Here is a 22,743-nt window from a genome sequence, read left to right as displayed (position 1 = left end):
TTGAAATTTACCAGAAAGTTTCTGAATCTTTGCAACCCTACTTACGACTAAAGCCTATATACAGTAGGCCATCAACAAAGCCAGCGGTAACTACAGCTACCTAAGCTAGGAAATCAAAATCCACTACACCTACGAGACAGTGGGAATAGCCTCAACTTTTCCCAGAATTCAACATTCTGATCTCTGGAGACAATTAACAGACTCCGAAACAGATGGCACTGTTGCCAAAAAAGCCACTTTCTCATCTATAGTACTGTAGTAGTAGTATTGAGTAGTAATAAATAAAACAAATCTGAAAGGAGAAAGACATTTCACAAAACTAGGGTACAATATACACATAACATGAACTTTAGATTGTCCATGGCCGCTAGGACATCAGTTTCCTGTAAGATTGAGGAAGTGCCAACAGCCCACTAATGTGTCTGGAGTCCTGTCTCTCTGTGTGGTGGATGAGATGACATCAGGCAGGATGTTTGATTAGCACAGAGAGCATGGTGTCACTACCACCGGCCACCAGATAGAGAGACGGAGAGAGGCTGGGTAGAGGGTAGATAGAACAGGAGGCAGTAGCCCAGCCCGACCCAGCGCTTCCAGAACATACTGCCTATCAAAAGCAGAAGGAATGTGGTGTAAAAGGCCAGCCTGAGCCCTGGTCAGGCCACAGTTATTTAATGCAGCGCTGCAAGGACATCAATCCTGCATCAAACAATTAGTACAACTGCAGGGGTCAGAGGTTGGCCAGGGGTTATTGATGTCTGAATTAAAGTGCAGGTCAGCAAGAAGCCGTTTTCATACACAGCCAGCCGTATGTCCCCCTGGACAATGAGGCCAGAACAGATAAGCACAATAGACCTGACCTGCACTGACAACCCAGCATTTAGGCTTTAATTCACATCAATGCCTCTATTCCATTCCAGCGCACTAATATCAATGTTAGGAATAGGACCATCAGGAAGCGATGTAGAGAAGTGTTTTTTTTGCAAGAATCAGTATTTTAATTTAGACAATAGATTTTTTTCCTCTGAAGCAGATATTCTGCCTGCGTAAACAAAATACAAACGCTACAATAAACCTAACGCTACAATAAACCTAACGCTACAGAATCAAATGAACACGTTTCAACAGGATCTGCTGAAATGTGAGCAAACTGCAACAACCCATTTATGAAAATGATTAAATGATGTAATTAACCAAAGCCCCTTCAGCTAGACTGGAGGAGATAGTTCTCACTAATGTTTCTCTAACAACCCACCAGTCTTTGGTGATAAACATCTGCTCCAGCTCTTTTGGGCCTGTGGGCACAATCACTTTAAACACGTTTTAATATGGGAATCACCACCCCAGAGTCAGTCGATGTAGAAATGAGTAGCAGAGCAGCGTAGCCATGATAGCAGGCCACATATTGAACAGCTGAAGCATTAGCTCATGCTAGCGTTAATGTAGGCCACTATTGGCTGCTTTCTCTCAAAAGGGCAGCAGGGATTTGTCCACTGCAGCACCGAAACGATTTGTAATTGGCTACAGGCTTCACCTCCCATCATCCTTTGCCCTGGACTGATTTCCCCCCTGGGACAGGGCCATCAGGAGGCAAATGATTAATGGCTGTGGAGGTCAGAGGTCATGGTGGTGGGAAGTGCTGTGGTGGTGAAGGCTCCCTGAGCCACTCCCTAACTCCTTCCTCCATTCGCAGTACTTCCAGTGTTCAGACAGGGCCAGAGCCCAACAGAGAGAGGCCCATAGTGGCAGGAAGGGCCAGGAGGCAGCCACCTCTCACCCCACTGGGAGGGAGTTACAGTACAGTAATTGAGGCATTATTGTCAGTAGTGGGCACAGCCCAGCTTAGAAGACACAACGCTGGATAGAGAACAAGATCAAAAAGAGGGAAACCAGCCTACTACAGTCTGAACCAGTCAGTTAGCGAGTCACAGTCCCAGGAGAGAAAACAGAACATCTAAAAACACCAATGAGAATGGTGTTGAAGCATCCCTTTGTCACATGATAAGTATAACCCCCTTCCCCCTGCACCATCCACACTGCCCCCTACAGTTCCAAGGATGCGATCCATCTCCATGTGACAAAAAACAAAAAAGGTCATTACATGATGATCCCTGAACATTTTTTTTGTAAACCAGCTGTCTGCATTAAATAATTCTATAATAAATAAATGAACTGGCTCTTATGCCGGCATCGTAAATTAAATGTAGCTGATTTCACATTACTCGCATTCCAGCTGACAGGGGCTGGGGAGAGGAGACAGGAAATGCATTTTTTACAGAATGTGCTGCCACGAGGTGTGGGATTTCACTACCATCCACCTCTTCAGAGTGAGGGAGGAGGAAAAGAGGAAGGAAAGAGTGGATGAGATAGGTGAGAAAGAGAGAGAAACAAGGGCAGGCAGGAGCGCATTTATAAGCCCATCATTATCTAAAGGATATATCGCTTTCTGTGGACCCCCCTCCCCCTTCTCTATATACACATGGCCCCCCCCCCAAGCTCAGAGAGGGAAGGAGCGGATGAGGTGGATGGGACAGCCAGCTGGATAAAGACTGGATTACTGCTATAAGGTGTCAGCCAGAACACAAATGGCCTCTGCCTCATGTCAGTATCCCCCCCCCCCCCCCCAAACCCCTTTGGATCCACCCCACCACCAGCAATATCCCAGATTAGACCAAACAAGGGCCTGCAGCTCCCCACCACTGTTCTGCCTCTCTGTCTCAGACCCACTACAGTCTACAAGCAGCCCTTACTGCTCCTACTGAGTGTTTAGTTTACCCAGGGACCCAAGGCCATTTGGTTTACATGTTCATATGTTGAGCCTGGTATTGTCAGGGCCTGCTATGCTGGAGCAGCGTTTGTTTGATTTTTAATGCCGGGCCGAGGGACATAGAAGGTAAAGTCCAACGACGGTATGGAATTCTTCAGCTATCTTTAGTCTGGGGAGAGCCATTCATATGCATCACATGACTGACCAATTCATATCAAGTGGTACGGAATATGTATGTGGACACAGCAGCCAAACAGCCCTCCTATCTATAGCGAGAGTTAAGATGACCCCCTATATATGTAGGAGGCCAATAACACCAGGCAGGCGGGGATATAAAAGCACAGCTGGTGCCGGCCAGGCCCCGGGGGAGGAGGGGGTAGTGTCTCATGACAAACCATGACACAGAAATCCCACAACAAACATTTGAAGAGTAAATTGCAAAGAGACCTTCCATTATATGTTAAACTCAATACACAACATGTAAATCACTAGATTGAAGCCTGGGTAACGAGAGCCTTATTTTATTTATAGGACAAATCCTTTGATACAGTCTTGTCAATGATAAAGGAACAACAGCAACAACTCACGGAGTTGACCGTGATCTGGCTGCAGTCCAAATTGGGGACGGTAATCTCTCTCTCTCATTGGGAACGATTAGCTCAGTAAGAAGATCAGCGATAAAAGGGGTGAGAGAAGGAGCAAAAGAGAGGGAGAAAGAAAGATTAAAAAGAGAGAGAGAGAAACATGACTCCCTCTCGGGTCATAAAGATGGGTCACCTGGTGAATTGGGGGAGGGGGATTGAAAGGCTGGAATGTGGATAATGCGAAAAGTGAGACAGCCACTTCAACTGTAACCCAAATCCCTTTGGTCCCTTGAGGCCGGGGTCTGGCTTGGACTACTGGCTGACTGGACTCTAATCATCAGTCCATCAGATAAAGAGGTGATCAAACCATAGCCTACACTTTTACATTTGTATTCAGTTTCAGTAGTCTAATATAACCAAATTGCGCTGGTGGGTAAATGTATTTTTTAAGCAAAAATTGGCTTGGTGTCGAAATTTGACATGATGAACACATTACTAGACGGCTTTTCGATCTCCACTGTGCTTCTACGTTTACTCTCCCCATCAAAGTATAAAACGTCATCATTCTCGCCTGAGATAATAGAGAGACCAGTCTGAAATCAGCTGCTCCTCAAATAACAGAAGAACTGGGCTGCTGCAGTGACCACAGAGGTGGCCAACTAGAACAGGGCTGGTTTAGAGGGTAGGTAGGGGACAGAAACCTCTCCCTCCACCGGCAGGAGGACCATTGACAGGGTCTCAGTGGACCTCTGCGCCCCCCCTCACCCACTCTTCTCTTTGTAACACATAACTGCTCTAATCAATGGACACCCAGATTGACAGATAAAGCCATCAGCTGGCGAGCCAATTTGGAGCTCAGCAAGAGGTGATCAATACAGGAGCATCAGCTGCTGTGGACTGGGGATAGCATAGGGTGTGGAGGACAGAAAACCAGGTACCCCTCACAACTCAATACAAAACCCTCTATGGTAACTGCTGATTGTTTCATTCCAGCTCAAGGTTCCAGTCTCCATACATGGACCATATGGGCTGACATTGTAACCTAGAGAATGCAATAACAAGTAGAAGGTCTAGGATCGATACTGTAGCACTGACTGTGTGCGTAAATGAGTACAACAGGCTCTTATGAGACATCCTTCGTCCACCGACAGTACAGACATGTCATTCTTTGTTTCTCTTGGAAACCCAATGTGTACCCCCGTACATTACCGAGTCGTATGTAACAGTACTATATAAACCATACTGTATGTCAGCGCCGGGCTATTGTGCTGGTGAAGATCTCCATCGGGGGCCGTTAACTATCTCAGTCCATCCATCACTGGATGGACAGGATAAAGAGAGAACTATAGAGATGTTACATTAACATTACAACATTCAGATTGAAACCTTGTCAAATAGAGAAGGGAATTGTCACAGCTCTATTCATTTGGTGTCTGTCTGCAACGTTTACATCACTAAATACATCCCACAACCAAGTGGATTGATTCAGGAAAGGGGGGGGGAGAAAGACACACAAAAAAAAGGGCGGGCCCCTGATGGTACCGAAACTAAACAAATAAGATAGAGTAGATTCCCATCGAGCTAACATCAGGAAAAACCCAATTTCCTTTGGTTTTGAAGTGGGGGGAAAAAAAGAGGACTGATGGGTCTGCCTGTGGATGAGCCTGCATCTAAATACAGCTTTGTAATTTAGGCGGGCGAGGTTTTAAAATTACCCAAGACAATCTCAGACCTCTAACATATCAACAAGCTGACCACATCTTTGATCAAAGAGAGAAATGTCTGCAGCTAAGAATACTTGTCGGCATCTGTCTACATTCTAGAAGGCATTTATTATAAAGCAGTGGCTCTGACTGCGCTGGGCTGGGGTTGGCCCTGCGGTTCCCACTCTTTCCTCCATCAGGAGACCAATCTACTCTGCCAGCCCATCCCCAGCTCCTGCCTGGACCAGCCCCAGACCCAAGTTGCGTCTCAAATAGCACCATATTCCCCATGTATTGCACAACTTTTAACCTCACTAGGGTACGTGGGATGCTAGTCCCACCTGGCCAACATCCAGTGAAATTGCAGAGCGCCAAATTCAAAAACAGAAATACTCATTATTAAAATTCATAAAACATACAAGTGTTATACATTGGTTTAAAGATTAACTTCTTGTTAATCCAACCACGGTGTCAGGTTTTAAAAAGGCTTTACGGCAAAAGCATAATATGCGATTATCTGAGAACAGCGACCAGCAGACAAATCATTACAAACAGTTACCAGCCAAGTAGAGGAGTTACACAAATCAGAAATAGCGATAAAATTAATCATTTACCTTTGATGATCTTTATATGGTTGCACTCACAAGACTCCCATTTCCTCAATAAATGTTTGTTTTGTTCGACAAAATCCCTCTTTATATCCAAAAACCTCCGTTTTGTTCACGCGTTTTGTTCAGTAATCCACAGGCTCATACGCAGTCACAATAGGCAGACTAAAAATCCAATGGTATCCGTAAAGTTCGTAGAATTATAATAAATTATATTTCAACCGGACAATAACATTGTCAATATAAAAGGTAAACAAGAAAGGCGTGCTCTCAGTCGCGCGCATGAAAAAGCTCTGGGACACTGTAGGGTCCACTCATTCAGAGTGGTCTTACTCTCTCATTTTTCAGAACACAAGCCTGAAACGATTTCTGAAGACTGTTGACATCTAGTGGAAGCCATAGGAAGTGCAATTTGAGTCCTAAGTCAATGGATAATGTAATGGCATTCAATAGAAAACTACAAACATAAAAAATCCCACTTCCTGGATGGATTTTTCTCAGGTATTCACCTGACAAATCAGTTATGTTATACTCACAGACATTATTTTAACAGTTTTGGAAACTTTAGTGTTTTTTATTCAAATCTACCAATTATATGCATATCCTAGCTTCTGGGCCTGAGTAGCAGGCAGTTTACTTTGGACACGCTTGTCATCCAGAGGTGAAAATAGTGCCCCCTACCCTAGTGAAGTTAACCAGGGCACAGGTCAAAAGTAGTGCTCATAGGGCTTGGTTTAAAAGTTGTAAACTATATAGGGAATAGGGTGCTGTTTGGGACACACCCCCAGTGTCTTCCCCAGTGACGGATCGCTCATTTCCAGGGGAAATGAAAGACTGTGGCCTTGTTTCCACACATGCAGGCCTGATGCCTCCCTTCACTCCACTCCCCCTCTGATGCCTCTGTAGTTGTGGCACCCTCTCCCCCCTCCCCTTTCCCTGTGCCTCCCCTGTCTGTTGGTTACCTTAATCCCTCATGCCCTCCTCCCTCGCAGTCCAGACACGTGGCAGTCTTTCCCTCGTCTGCTGTCCATCAGTGTTCCCCCTATCAAAAAGGCGGGCCCCCCCCCCCCCCTTTTAGGGGCTCATTAATCATTCTCTGTAGGACAGGAGGCCCCTTAATCCAGCCCCTCCCCCACCGCCTGCCCTGCGCACTAACCTCGGCCCCTATCCCCCATGGTCTTATCAGGTTTCAGTGGCTGTAACTGTAGCACAATAAACAGAGGGAAAAGGGGGTAAAGAGAGAAGCGGGGGAGGGAGGAGGACAGAGACAGAGGGATTTTTTAGTACCATCACATTTCTATTCTGGCTCCAGTCACTGTTCTTTACAGCCATGTTTCACACACTTCTCATAAGGAACTGAATCTGTGAGCTAGTCATCTATATAACATCTTGCTACACTCATGGTTGCTACACTCATGGTTGAGTTAGTAGCGTAGTGAAACCAGAATGAAATTCAAATAAATGGTTTCTAAATCAGTGCACCATATGAGTAGCCTGACGTTTTACCACCTCTCAGACCAGCGGGGGAGGTTAGATTCAACAGGTTTGGATTCAGTTGGAAACCATTTTGCTCACACAACACCTACTATAATAGTATGGACAGATGTGCTCATACGACAGTGTGCAAAACTCTCAGGCAAGTCATTTCCAGAAACTGTTAAATGAAAATAAAGCCCTATTAAACAGGCCACAGAATGTTCCCATTGTAGCTCTGCTATAGTGTGTGTGTACGTACAGCACAGCGAGCCTCCCTGTCCTGTATGGGGGGGAGGGGGGGGGGGGGGGGGAGGGGTAGCCCTGTAGTGTCAGTGGTAATATAATGCATACATGGATCCCCAAGAGCCCATTCATGGTGTAATTGTAGAGGACAGAGCACTCCGTGTCTGGGTTACTGTTAGGGACTTCCTCACGTCCCCAGCTGGGCATCTACTGTTCCCACGCCACTACACTACGCAGCGCTGGCCGCCGACACATCGCCAAGCCAATGTGGCCGGCCCTCAGTAAACACAGCTGACTGACCGACAACCTGGAAACATTAAGGCGGTTAGGGCACAATTACTGCACGCCTCAAGATTCAGTCACTAGCCAATAGGCCTGGCTGTGCTGAGCTACTGTAGTTCAAAGAGAAGCCTGCCTTCAACAAATCCAAATCAATTCAGAGGTTATTAGTCACATGCACAGGGTCGCAGATGTAATTGTAGGGTACAGTGAAATTATTAAGCTAACAATACGGGTTAAAATGAAGTGAATGAAACAAAATAATAAGTCAAATAATATAAAAAGATCACAAGGCAGCGGGGTTGGCGCCCCCCCTTGGGTTGTGCCGTGGCGGAGATCTTTGTGGGCTACACTCGGCCTCGTTGTAGGATGGTAAGTTGGTGGTTGAAGATATCCCTCTAGTGGTGTGGGGGCTGTGCTTTGGCAAAGTGGGTGGGGTTATATCCTTCCTGTTTGGCCCTGTCCGGGGGTGTCATCAGATGGGGCCACAGTGTCTCCTGACCCCTCCTGTCTCAGCCTCCAGTATTTATGCTGCAGTAGTTTATGTGTCGGGGGCTAGGGTCAGTTTGTTATACCTGGAGAACTTCTCCTGTCCTATCCGGTGTCCTGTGTGAATTTAAGTATGCTCTCTCTTTCTTTCTTTCTTGGAGGACCTGAGCCCTAGGACCATGCCTCAGGACTACCTGACATGATGACTCCTTGCTGTCCCCAGTCCACCTGGCCGTGCTGCTGCTCCAGTTTCAACTGTTCTGCCTGTGATTATTATTATTTGACCATGCTGGTCATTTATGAACATCTTGGCCATGTTCTGTTATAATCTCCACCCGGCACAGCCAGAAGAGGACTGGCCACCCCACATAGCCTGGTTTCTTCCTAGGTTTTGGCCTTTCTAGGGAGTTTTTCCTAGCCACCGTGCTTCTACACATGCATTGCTTGCTGTTTGGGGTTTTAGGCTGGGTTTCTGTACAGCACTTTGAGATATCAGCTGATGTACGAAGGGCTATATCAATAAATTTGATTTGATATACACTGAGTGTACAAAACATTTCCATGACAGACTGACCAGTTGAATGCTATGATTGATTGTCACTGGTTAAATCCACTTCAAATCAGTGTAGATGAAAAGGGAGGAGACAGGTTAAAGAAGGATTTTTAAGCCTTGAGACAATTAAGACATGGATTGTGTATGTGTGCCATTCAGAGGGCGAATAGGCACAACTAAAGATTTAAGTGCCTTTGAACAGAGTATGGTAGTAGGTACCAGACGCACCGGTTTGTGTCAAGAACTACAACGCTGCTGGATTTTTCACACTCCAGTTTCCCAGGGGGGGTGAAACTCAATATCAGGAAGGTGATCCTACTCTGTGTATATTAACAACTAGTTTTAAATTCTATACAGATGCTGCAAAGTGCGTAAACAAGGATACTTGTCCATAGAGTGATGAGTGAGTAAGAAGAATACATGTCCATGGGGGGGTGGAGCAAGTAGCTGACTAGTGGTGGCTATTCACTACTTTTGACCTGTGTCCTGGTTAAAAGTTGTGCAATAGTTTCTGGGAGAGAAACTATTGACCAGTCTGTCAGTTTCTCTCCCTCTCTCCAGTCCAGTCCTGACTGTTCTGGTTAAATGGCACAGACAAGGCCAGCTTACAGCATTACAATCTAAATCTTTACTACGGAGGATTTTCCCATAATAAACTTAGCTAGCTCTTACTCCAATAGCCAAACAAACCCCCAGCATCAGGTTTCTTGACGCATCAACTTACTACAGTATACTCAACACTACACCATGTTTGGGCGGTATACAGTCGTGCCAAAATATTTTTCAAATAACTCACAATTTTCCCTAAAAATAAGTTGAAATTGAACAAAGTATTTGGTCTCCACAATTCTTTATTTCCCTGTTAATACTACAGAACCTTTGTTTTTGATTCAGAACTTAATATATTAATTTAAAACAGAAAATAAACAAACAAATGGCATTGACAAAAGTATTGACACCCTAGACTTAATATTTGGTAGCACAGCCTTTGGTCAAATAACAGCAAACAAGTAACCATCGACAAGCTTTCTGCACCTCTGTACTGGCAGTTTGGCCCACTCCTTTTGTGCAAACTGCTCCAGTTCTCCCAGATTAGAAGGGTGCCTTCTCATAACTGCTGTGTTCAGATCTCTCCACAAGTTTTCAATGGGATTTAGATCTGGGCTCATTGCTGGCCACTTCAGAACAGTCCAGCGTTTTGTCTTGAACCATTCCTGGGTGCTTATTGAAGTGTGTTTGGTGTCATTGTCCTGCTGGAAGACCCATGACCTTGGACGGAGACCCAGCTTTCTGACACTAGGTCCCACATTGCGCTCGAAAATACCTTGGTATTCACTTGATTTCATGATGCCATGCACACGCTCAAGGCAACCAGTGCCAGGGGCAGCGAAGCAGCCCCAAAACATCACTAAACCTCCATGTTTGACTGTAGGGAAAGTGTTACTTTCTTTGAAAGCTTCATTTTGTTTTCTGCAAACATAGGGATGTGTGCTTTACCAAACAGCTTTAATTTGGTCTCATCTGTCCACAGGACATTCTCCCAGAAGAATTTTGGCATGTTCAGGTGTTTTCTGACAAATTAGTCAGGCTAGGATGGGGTCCTCCTGGGTCTCCTGCCATATAACCCCCTTTCATTGAGTTGGCTACGGCTGGTGCGAGTTGAAACTGTCGTACCTTGTGTCTGAAGGTCAGCTTGAATCTGCGTGGCAGTTGACCGAGGTGCTTTCTCCACCATTAGAATAATCCTTCGCTGCAATCTTCCATCAAGTTGTCCAGTGAGGTTGGTTGGCTACAGTGGCATGGGCCTAAAACTTCTTGATAACATCACATATGGTGGAAACAGGAACATCAACGTCTCTGGAGATTGTCTATGCTTGGCTATAATCTTGTGTCTGACCTCCTTATATAATTATCTGGTTTTCTTTCTTTTGTCCATGCTCATTGCAGTACACACAGTGACACAAAACAGGAGAATGAGTCCTTTTCTCTACTCAAACTGGTTGAATACGTGATTTTTATACTGCAGCCACCTTCACAGGTGAGTTCAATTCCAACGTAAATGAGAATCACCTGCTTGACATTAATTATTTTAAATTACTTCTAGAAGGTGCCAATAATATTGTCCGGGACATTTTATGATTTCTTTGTGGAATTAGCTAAGATTTAGTAAAAAAAAAAATTGATTTCTTCAACTGCACACCAAAGACATTTGGGGGTCACTTAGAAATGTCCTTGTTTTCCATGAAAACATACATGAAATGAGTTGCAAAATGAATAGGAAATATAGTCAAGACGTTGACAAAGTTATAAATAATTATTTTAATGAAATAAGTGTCCTTCAAACTCTGCTTCTGTCAAAGAATCCTCCATTTGCAATTACAGCCTTGCAGACCTTTGGCATTCTAGTTGTCAATTTGATGAGGTAATCTGAAGAGATTTCACTCCATGCTTCCTGAAGCACCTCCCACAAGTTGGATTGGCTTGATGGGCACTTCTTACGTACCATACGGTCATGCTGCTCCCACAACAGCTCAATAGAGTTGAGATCAGGTGACTGTGCTGGCCACTCCATTATAAACAGAATACCAGCTGACTGCTTCTTCCCTAAATAGTTATTGCATAATTTAGAGCTGTGCTTTGGGTCATTGTCCTGTTGTAGGAGGAAATTGGAACCAATTAAGCGCTGTCCACGGGGTATGGCATGGAGTTGAAAAATGGAGTGATAGCCTTCCTTCAAAATCCCTTTTACACTGAACAAATCTCCCACTTTACCACCACCAAAGCACCCCCAGACCATCACATTGCCTCCACCATGCTTGACAGATGGCATCAAGCACTCCTCCAGCATCTTTTCATTTTTTTCTGCGTCTCACGTTTTTCTGCGTCTCATGTTGTTCTTTGTGATCCAAACACCTCAAACTTAAATTTGTCTGTCGATAACTTTTCTCCAATCTTCCTCTGTCCAGTGTCTGTGTTCTTTTGTCTATCTTAACATTTTATTTTTATTGGCCAGTCTGAGATATGGCTTTTTCTTTGCAACTCTGCCTAGAAGGCCAGCATCCCAGAGTCACCTCTTCACTGTTGACGTTGAGACTGGTCTTTTGCGGGTACAATTTAATGAAGCATGTTTCTCAAACTAGACACTAATGTATTTGTCCTCTTGCTCAGTTGTGCACCGGGGCCTCCCACTCCTCTTTCTATTCTGGTTAGTGCCAGTTTGCGCTGTTCTGTGATGGGAGTAGTACACAGCACTATACAAGATCTTCAGTTTCTTGGCAATTTCTCGCATGGAATAGTCTTCATTTCTCAGAACAAGAATAGACTGACGAGTTTCAAAAGAAAGTTATTTGTTTCTGGCCATTTTGAGCCTGTAATCGAACCCACAAATGCTGATGCTCCAGATACTCAACTAGACTAAAAGTGGACAGTTTTATTGCTTCTTTAATCAGAACAGTTTTCAGCTGTGCTAACATAATTGCAAAAGGGTTTTCTAATGATCAATTAGCCTTTTAAAATTATAAACTTGGATTAGCTAACACAACGTACCATTGGAACACAGGCGTGATGGTTGCTGATAATGGGCCTCTATTTATGGAATATCTACATGGGCGTACAATCTGCCATTTCCAGCTACAATATTAACAATGTCTTCACTGCATTTCTGATCAATTTGATGGTATTTTAATGGACAAAGAAATATTTTTGAAAGAAAAGCAAATTTTAAGTGACCCCAAACTTATGAACGGTAGTGTATGTCCCCATTACGAGTAAAACTTAATCAAAACCTATTTCTTTCACTTACTTGCTGTGCTGTTTCGTTGTTCATTTGTTCAGTCGTTTCATTCTCAATCAGAATTTCTATGGAATGCCGTTTGGGTCTTTGCATGTCAAAAAAGGTACACATTAAATAACACTATTTGACGTATCAAATAAGCTTGATGACCAATCATGACCTGAATATGACTGCATGTCACATAATTTAACGCTTTCATAATTTCTTTACGTAGTTATTACATATTGATTACACCATCACTCGTTTTTCATATGTCACAACGATTCATCGATATGTATGCTATGATGCTGGTAAAGCTGTCTAACGCACCTACAGTGCAGGTCATAAAAAAAGCTAGATAGCTCATGGATGCAAACAATGTTCTTCCCCAAAAATAGTAAAACGACAATCTGTTTCAGTAGCTATAGTTAGCTAGCTATTATGCCATTATTTAATAGATCATGCTATACGAGGTTGGAATGTTATATAAAATCAACAAAAGACAATTTGTTTATTTGACAAAAATCTATTGAAATCACACTGGATGTATTATACTTTAGAATTGCATTGGGGGCATACGTATTTCACTGTACAGCCTTACCTATGGATTGTGGATCAATGACATGGTGTATCAGTCTACTCAGTGACACCCAGAGAACATTAGCATTGTAGCTCTTATTGCGGGACTCTGAAGCAACTGTGAATTGAGCCACATTTATTGTCAACCTATGTGTATTGAACACTATTCCCGAGGAAAAACAATACTGCATGAATGTTTTGGAGTCTGATAACTCTGAGGACGACGTTGGGAAAAAAATATATTGGGTATTGAGTATACTGTTACCCCATTTCATTGATCCCCAAACCTTAGGTAAAGCTTACAGTGCAATATGAATGTCAATACACACAATAGGCTGACCGGGGAGGTGATTTCACACAGTCACAGTCCCGCGATAAGAGCTACAATGCTAATATTTGCGTAAACTCTTCACTGTTGTGTTCTGTGGGTGTCACCGAGTAGACTGATACCACATTTCATTGCTTCACACTCCAACCTTGTTTAACATTATCTAGTCTAAATATGGCATGATTCCACCAATAGCAACCTTCTTCATCACTTTCAAAAAGGGACTTTTATATTGAAAGCAAACCGCTAATACTTATTGTGGCTAGCTTCACAACACATACCCTGGTCAGGTCGAGCCTCACTAGGCAGATGAAGCTAGCTGCCTGCTTATAACGTTAGCTTTGGGCAACAGGGTTAAGTAGCTGGCTAGCTATTTATTTTCATGAACTGAAGTTCAATTTCAATAGGGGAACAATAATACTTACTCACAAGGATTCCTAAATCATAGTGAAAATGACTGCAGTTTCTACTGGTCATTGTTTTCACGGTGGTTGTATTGGTGCCATCTAGGTACCAAGCTAAAGCTAGCTAGCTACCCTAGAAGTTGCGGTTGAACAAATAATGCTTTATTACCAATGCGGAATTGTAAACACATCGTTTGCGGCCGGTGTTTGTACTTTTTTGTACAGCTTTGACAGTGCTACAGATAGTAGTGGTGGCGCTTGGCTTTCACCGACAAATTCAGAACACACAACACTGTATACTAGAATTGTGTTATTTGAAGTGTCAAATTAAAAGCTTATTTAACACGTCAAATAGTGTTATTGTCAAATAGTGTTATTTGACGTCTATCTTTTTTGATACGCAGAGACCCAAATGGTGTTCCATAGTATGTCGTGAAGCAAATAGCAATGACGCTATTACTGTGTAACTCCTGTAGGGCAACATCTGAATAATAGCGCACTTGGTAACTGGTGCTCGATCAGTTGTGAAAGCCAACATCAACAATGACAGAGAATGGTTGATTGTCAAGGGCAATGAATTCCATTATCTTGGCATTAATGGATTTCGCCTTTGAGTTGTCTCGCTGAAATGTTCTTAATCTTTCAAATGACTGCTCGACTTGTTGACTGCTCAATCCACACAGCAGACATTGTGGGCTAGGAATGCAGCGTTGCAAGTGTAGCGCAAAATTTTATGTGGCGTCATTACATCACGTACCTACGTTGTATAGGTATGTACATCAGCTTTGACATCGGTTTTGCACATCGGCGTTAAACTAGACTTTCGGCCGATACCGATGTTGGCATTTTTAGCTAATATCAGCCTATTCCAATATGTCCGATATAATGTGCATCCCCAATTTTGGCCACGACTACCATTTATACCGTACCAAATCAAATCACATTTTATGCCACATGCACCAAATACAACAGGTACCTTACCATGAAATGTTTACTTACAAGCCCTTGACCAACAATACAGTTTAGAAAATCGAGTTAAGAAAATATTTACTAAATAAACTAAAGTAAAAAATCTAATAAATTGTAATAAAATAATAAATGAGGCTATATGCAGTAGGTTCCGGTACAGAGTCAATGTGCGGGGGTACAGGTTAGTTGAGGTAATTTGTACATGTAGCTAGGGGTAAAGTGACTATGCATAGATAATAAACAGCGAGTAGCAGCAGTGTAAAAACAAGGTGGGGGGTGGGGTCTATGCAAATAGTCTGGGTGGCCATTTGGTTAATTGTTCAGCAGTCTTATGGCTTGGGGGTAGAAGCTGTTAAGGAGCCTTTTGGACCTAGACAAGGCGCTCCGGTACCGCTTGAGAACAGAGAACTGTCTATGACTTGAGTGACAGGAGTCTGACAATTCTTTGGGACTTCCTCTGACACCATATACTAGGGTATTGCATAATACTGACGGTATAATTTTCAATACAATTTTAGGGAGTTAGGGGCACAGCTGCGGGGGTGCATGCTATGCCACTGCTTATAAATATAAGAAATCTAAGATGTCAAATCAATTATATCCTGCTCTGGGCTCCAGCTATTCATTTGGTTTGCTAGCGAAGTGGCTAGATGTCAAGATCAAGCTTCTTAGTTACAGCAAAGACATTAAACACTTGTCTTAACCCCACTCTCTCTCTCGCTCTCTCTCAGTCCCGTGATTGCCTCAACAGAAGTCTCTCACACTTGCTCTGTCCATCAGACCTAGGCACCATTAATCATCTCAAGTGGACAGCGCTGACAGGCATTTGGCTGCTTTGCACTTGGGTTTTTTCTTCATAAAGTGCCCTTTTCTCCTACAGTCTCCCTTACCCCCTCCCTCCTAGCCCCCATCCCATCTCAGAGCAGGTGAGGGAAGGCTGTCAAATCAAAACAAACAATCACCCATCTGCTTAAATTGAAGTCTTTAAGGTGGTTAATAGCAACACAACAGTGTCAAAGTTTTTCTCCATGTTCCCAATGGGGGCGAGAAAACAAGAAGTGAAATGGATATGATAAACAATAAGGCTACAGGAAAACACAGCAGCTAAACACTCCTGAGTCCTCAGCCACCAATTGAAGAGGAAACGCTGCTGCTGCTACTCTAATGTGGGGTGCATCAATGGGCCTCTTCACAGGCCCATTGGGTGCAAGACAGCTGGTGAAATTCCTCAACAATGAACACACAGACAAAACATGCCTGTTTTTTAGGCACACAAGGCCAAATGGGATTCTCTCACAAGCTTCCTTTCAGTTATTTCCCACGGACTTGGGGGGGCATGAAGTGGGTAATTTATTTATTTTCCAACTAACTAAACTTTTCCAACTAAACTATTGTTTGATCAGCTGTCCAAATATACTCAATATCTAAAGAGTGTTTTCTCCTACTTCGAAACACGGTAATATAATTAGAAGACATTTTGACACTCAAAGAACTGAAACTGAAATGCAGTATCCAGGTATAAATCTGTATTTTCATTTGATGGTGCAGCAGAAGCCACAAACACAAAACAAAAATGGAGTACAGTGCCTCCAATTGATCCGTAACAGAGCCAGACATGTTTTTTTCAGAAAGATCACCGGCCTGGCCGGCGAAGCAAGCGGCTGAGGGCTGCATCTCACGGTAGTCCTGAGGAATGTGTGTTGTGCTGCAGCCCTGTTCTCACAGCCGAGTGGGAAGACAGCCAAGCAATTTGTTCTCCATGATTAAGGCCCCGATTTAGGAGACAGCGGAGGTCAGCCAAGTGCCGCTTATTGAAGTAGAAAAAGGAGAAGGGGTTTCTTTCTCTCTCAGGCCACAAAGAGGTATTGACAGGGTAGCTAGGTAGGTGAAATTCTTTGCTGCACCATGGCAATGACGGGATAGAGAACATCTCAGCTAAAAGCATTGACCTTCTAGAATGATCCTGTGATATCATCAATAAATAAGCCTTGGGGTAATCACTCTCTCAGTGCATCTTATTGGAAACACAACACAGCTACAAGTCAGGACTCACCTATCACCACTCACAATTATCTTGAATTACTTTTGAATAAGTTCTTTGACTCATCACATACACTGCCGCTACTGTTTCCTGTCTGTACCTTTATTTGTAGTTACAGTGCCTTGCGAAAGTATTCGGCCCCCTTGAACTTTGCGACATTTTGCCACATTTCAGGCTTCAAACATAAAGATATAAACTGTATTTTTTTGTGAAGAATCAACAACAAGTGGGACACAATCATGAAGTGGAACGACATTTATTGGATATTTCAAACTTTTTTAACAAATCAAAAACTGAAAAATTGGGCATGCAAAATTATTCAGCCCCTTTACTTTTAGTGCAGCAAACTCTCTCCAGAAGTTCAGTGAGGATCTCTGAATGATCCAATGTTGACCTAAATGACTAATGATGATAAATACAATCCACCTGTGTGTAATCAAGTCTCCGTATAAATGCACCTGCACTGTGATAGTCTCAGAGGTCCGTTAAAAGAGCAGAGAGCATCATGAAGAACAAGGAACACACCAGGCAGGTCCGAGATACTGTTGTGAAGAAGTTTAAAGCCGGATTTGGATACAAAAAGATTTCCCAAGCTTTAAACATCCCAAGGAGCACTGTGCAAGCGATAATATTGAAATGGAAGGAGTATCAGACCACTGCAAATCTACCAAGACCTGGCCGTCCCTCTAAACTTTCAGCTCATACAAGAAGAAGACTGATCAGAGATGCAGCCAAGAGGCCCATGATCACTCTGGATGAACTGCAGAGATCTACAGCTGAGGTGGGAGACTCTGTCCATAGGACAACAATCAGTCGTATATTGCACAAATCTGGCCTTTATGGAAGAGTGGCAAGAAGAAAGCCATTTATTAAAGATATCCATAAAAAGTGTTGTTTGAAGTTTGCCACAAGCCACCTGGGAGACACACCAAACATGTGGAAGAAGGTGCTCTGGTCAGATTAAACCAAAATTGAACTTTTTGGCAACAATGCAAAACGTTATGTTTGGCGTAAAAGCAACACAGCTGAACACACCATCCCCACTGTCAAACATGGTGGTGGCAGCATCATGGTTTGGGCCTGCTTTTCTTCAGCAGGGACAGGGAAGATGGTTCAAATTGATGGGAAGATGGATGGAGCCAAATACAGGACCAATCTGGAAGAAAACCTGATGGAGTCTGCAAAAGACCTGAGACTGGGACGGAGATTTGTCTTCCAACAAGACAATGATCCAAAACATAAAGCAAAATCTACAATGGAATGGTTCAAAAATAAACATATCCAGGTGTTAGAATGGCCAAGTCAAAGTCCAGACCTGAATCCAATCGAGAATCTGTGGAAAGAACTGAAAACTGCTGTTCACAAATGCTCTCTATTCAACCTCACTGAGCTCGAGCTGTTTTGCAAGGAGGAATGGGAAAAAATGTCAGTCTCTCGATGTGCAAAACTGATAGAGACATACCCCAAGCGACTTACAGCTGTAATCGCAGCAAAAGGTGGCGCTACAAAGTATTAACTTAAGGGGGCTGAATAATTTTGCACGCCCAATTTTTCAGTTTTTGATTTGTTAAAAAAGTTTGAAATATCCAATAAATGTCGTTCCACTTCATGATTGTGTCCCACTTGTTGTTGATTCTTCACAAAAAAAAATACAGTTTTATATCTTTATGTTTGAAGCCTGAAATGTGGCAAAAGGTCGCAAAGTTCAAGGGTGCCGAATACTTTCGCAAGGCACTGTATATGTACAGTACCAGTCAAAAGTTTGGATAAACCTACTCATTCAAGGGTTAATCTTTATTCTTACTATTTATTCTACATTGTAGAATAATAGTGAAAACATCAAAACTATGGAATCATGTAGTAACCAAAAAAGTGTTAAACAAATATATTTGAGATTCTTCAAAGTAGCCACCCTTTGTTTTGATGACAACTTAGCTCACTCTTGGGATTCTTTCAATCAGCTTCATGAGGAATGCTTTTCCAACTGTCTTTAAGGAGTTCCCACATATGCTGAGCACTTATTAGCTGCTTTTACTTCACTCTGCGGTCCAACTCATCCCAAACCATCTCAATTGGGTTGAAGTCATCTGATGCAACACTCCATCACTCTCCATCTTTGTCAAATAGCCCTTACACAGTCTGGAGTTGTGCTTGGAGTCATTGTCCTGTTGAAAATCAAATGGTAGCCCAACTAAACGCAAACCAGATGGAATGATGTATTGCTGCAGAATGCTGTGGTAGCCATGCTGGTTAAGTTTGCAATGAATTCTAAATAAATCACTGACAGTGTCACCAGCAAAGCATCCCCACACCATCACACCTCCTCCTCCATGCTTCACGGTGGGAACCACACATGCTGAGATAATCGGTTCACTTACTCTGCGTCTCACAAAGACAGGGCGGTTGGAACCAAAAATCTAAAATTTGGACTTGGAGCAAAGGACAGATTCCCACTGGTCTAATGTCCATTGCTCATGTTTCTTGGCCAAAGCAAGTCTCTTCTTATTGGTGTCCTTTAGTAGTGGTTTCTTTGCAGCATTTTGACCATGAAGACCTGATTCAAGCAGTCTTCTCTGAAAAGTTGATGTTGAGATGTGTCTGTTACTTGAACTATGTGAAGCATTTATTGGCTGCAATCTGAGATGCAGTCAACTGTAATGAAGTTATAATCTGCAGCAGAGGTAACTCTGGGTCTTCCTTTCTTGTGGAAGTCCTAATGAGAGCCAGTTTGATCATAGCGCTTGATGGTTTTTGCAACTGCACTTGAATAAACTGTCAAAGTTCTTGACATTTTCCTGATTGACGGACCTTCATGTCTTAAAGTGATGATGGACTGCCGTTTCTCTTTACTTATTTGAGCTGTTCTTGCCATAAAATGGACTTGGTCTTTTACCCAATAGGGCTATCTTCTGTATACCACAACAACTGATTGGCTCAAATGCATTAAGGAGGAAAGAAATTCCACAAATTAACTTTTAACAGGGCACACCTATTAATCAAAATGCATTCCAGGTGACTACCTCATGAAGCTGATTGAGAGAATGCCAAGAGTGTGCAAAGCTGTCATCAAGGCAAAGGGTGGCTACTTTGAAGAATCTCAAATATATTTTGATTTGTTTAACACTTTTTTGGTGACTACATGATTCCATATGTGCTATTTCATAGTTTTGATGTCTTCACTATTATTTTACAACAAGAAAAATAGTACAAATAAAGAAAGAAAATCCCTTGAATGAGTAGGTGTATCCAAACTGTTGACTGGTACTGTACACCTTTAGCTACCTCAATTACCTTGTACCCTTGCATATCGACTCGGTACTGGTAACACTTGTATATAGCCAAATGAGTTACTTGTTGTATATCTATTATTACTTCTATTATTTCTCAATTTCTTTCTCACTGCATTGTGCCTGTAAGTAAGCATTTCACTGTTCGTAAACAACAGGTGTGGATTAAGCATGTGAAGAAACAAAATTAGATTTTGAAACTCATCCTGGCACCGTGTTCTGAACAAAATGATGCACCATGAATGAAACCAGATTGAACTTGACTGGTTGAAAACAACACACTTGCAGTATGAGCGGATAAAAAAGGAATCCACAAAAAACAACTGATTAAGTCATCATCATCAATCAGGCGTTTTAGTCGGCTTGATGAAGATTGCGATCTGCCCAACACAGTACAAGGGTCAGCCTTTCACTCCCCACTGTCAGAGCAGTGACATGCTAACTGGCCAATGACAGATCCTCTCCCTCTCTAACTAATACATCATCCCCCAACAAGACATCTAAAAACACACGTGCCAGGCCGGCCAAGCCCAGGGAGGGGAGTCACTAGCTACCTCTGATTTCACTGGCTGTGTGAGGACACACATAAGGCTCTCTCTACAGGCACTCATTTGACTGTCTTAGGGTCAGAGTCGATGGCATCCGCCGTGGCAATGTTTTGACAGCATCTTAGCACGTGCGCACGCACACACACACACACACACACAGAGTGAAACTAACATTTTACATTTGGCTCTATACTCCAGCATTTTGGATTTGAGATCAAATGTTTCATACAGTAGGGAGAACAAGTATTTGATACACTGCCGATTTTGCAGGTTTTCCTACTTACAAAGCATGTAGAGGTCTGTAATTTTTATCATAGGTACACTTCAACTGTGAGAGACGGAATCTAAAACAAAAATACAGAAAATCACATTGTATGATTTTTAAAGATAGCCTACATTTGCTCCATTTGGTGGGTGTGCCGAGGTGTGGCTTGAAGCAATGAGTGACATATTTTAAAGGGAAGCGCACAACAGAATCCCTCCCCGTTTTTCAACTGGTCGTTCAGAACACACCCTTTCTGTTTAATTGAACGTTGCATTTCATGTTTTTGTACTGAACGCAGCCCTGGTGAGTTTTCTACTCCAAAATCCATGTAAAATGGTGACACCATTCGAATATAATTTCCCCCTGGTCCATATTATCAGACTGGTGTGTTGTTCAGCAATAAGCATTATAACCTGTAGCCCAAATTGTGCAACTTAGTGGCTATAAATAAATAGGCAGAAACATGGGGCTGCCCATCTGTATTTGTGCTAATCATTAGCTAGTTCAGTGCTTCCCAAACCTTTTCAGTCATGTCCCCCTTTCATCATGGGGGAACATCATATGCCCCCCTACACCCTGGAAGAATTAGTATGGTGATTAGGTTGCATAAACATGATGATTGTTTTATCCCCACAATTCTGGCCTTCAAATTTGTTTTCTAACCATAAATAGGGAGTATAGGTTGCTGGTCAGTCTGAGACAAGCAGGCTGCCTCTGACTGGGGAGAGTAACAGGCTTGTTTGAGCCTACTGCCTGAGGTTCAGAGAAACAACTTTTCTCTAAATTCTGTAGCCTACTACAAATCAGTGGTTTCAAAGTTTATAATACTACCAAAGTTGTCTTTGAACTAAAAAAGTAGCCCAATATTACTATTACCAATTATCACTGGTTATGAAAAATAATTCTTACACACAAGATGCTCATCTTGTCACTTCACAATATAAAACTTTTTCATTTGAAAATAAACCTGATATACAATTTTTATTTGTGTTTAGAAATTGACCATGTTAAATGTGAATGTTCTTCTTTATTTGTTACAAGTTAGTTAACAAACCCTTTCTCCTTAAAAACCTTGCAGGGGTATGGGGGATTCAATCATAAAATTAGGAATTGAGTAGTACTCTATAGTGTAAAGTCACAGAAAGCCAGTAGCTACAGTGGGAAAATCATTTCCAATCCATTAAATTCATTATGGTACAGTGCCTTGAGAAAGTATTCACCCAGCCACTACAAAAAGATACAGGCTCCCTTCCTAACTCAGTTCTCGGACATTAAGGAAACTGCTCAGGGATTTCACCATGATGCCAATGGTGATTTTAAAACTGTTACAGAGTTTAATGGCTTTTATAGGAGACAACTGTGAATGGATCAACAACATTGTAATTACTCCACAATACTAACCTAAACGAAAGACTGAAAAGGAAGTAATGTTCTTTGTGCCTCTTAACTTTCTCACCAAACCTTTTTCACAATTATCCATAATCGTAGTATCCACATGAATGTGGAAACATTCTATTCTTAATCACAATAAAAGTGACTCCAAAATGGTAATACATTAGTCACCATTCAGTTCCTATTGCGCAAAATATAACCAGAAACTACAAAAACAAACTGCAAATGCATCCGAGTTTGTAGAGTCACAAGCTTGATGTAGTCATTGAGTGCAAGGAATATGGGACCAAATACTAAACTTTTGACTACTTTAATACACTTAGTGAATTTGTCGAAATACTTATGCCTTATATGAAACAATTGATCTCAAATCCAAAATGGTGGAATATGTAAAATGTAGCTTCACTGTCCAAATACATATGGAGAGCAGTGTACCTGGCATTTGAACATGAGATAAAA

At 42.5% G+C, this 22,743-nt stretch overlaps 1 protein-coding gene across 2 annotated transcripts in view; it reads right to left on the bottom strand.

Moving 5' to 3' along the window:
- Positions 1-22,743, bottom strand: part of LOC110526363 (AT-rich interactive domain-containing protein 3B) — an 80,507-nt gene that overhangs the window by 13,073 nt on the left and 44,691 nt on the right. The window lies entirely within an intron of this gene.

This window comes from Oncorhynchus mykiss, chromosome 6, assembly GCF_013265735.2.
Source record: "Oncorhynchus mykiss isolate Arlee chromosome 6, USDA_OmykA_1.1, whole genome shotgun sequence".
NCBI lineage: Eukaryota > Metazoa > Chordata > Actinopteri > Salmoniformes > Salmonidae > Oncorhynchus > Oncorhynchus mykiss.
This window is presented reverse-complemented; position numbering and strand designations above follow the sequence as displayed.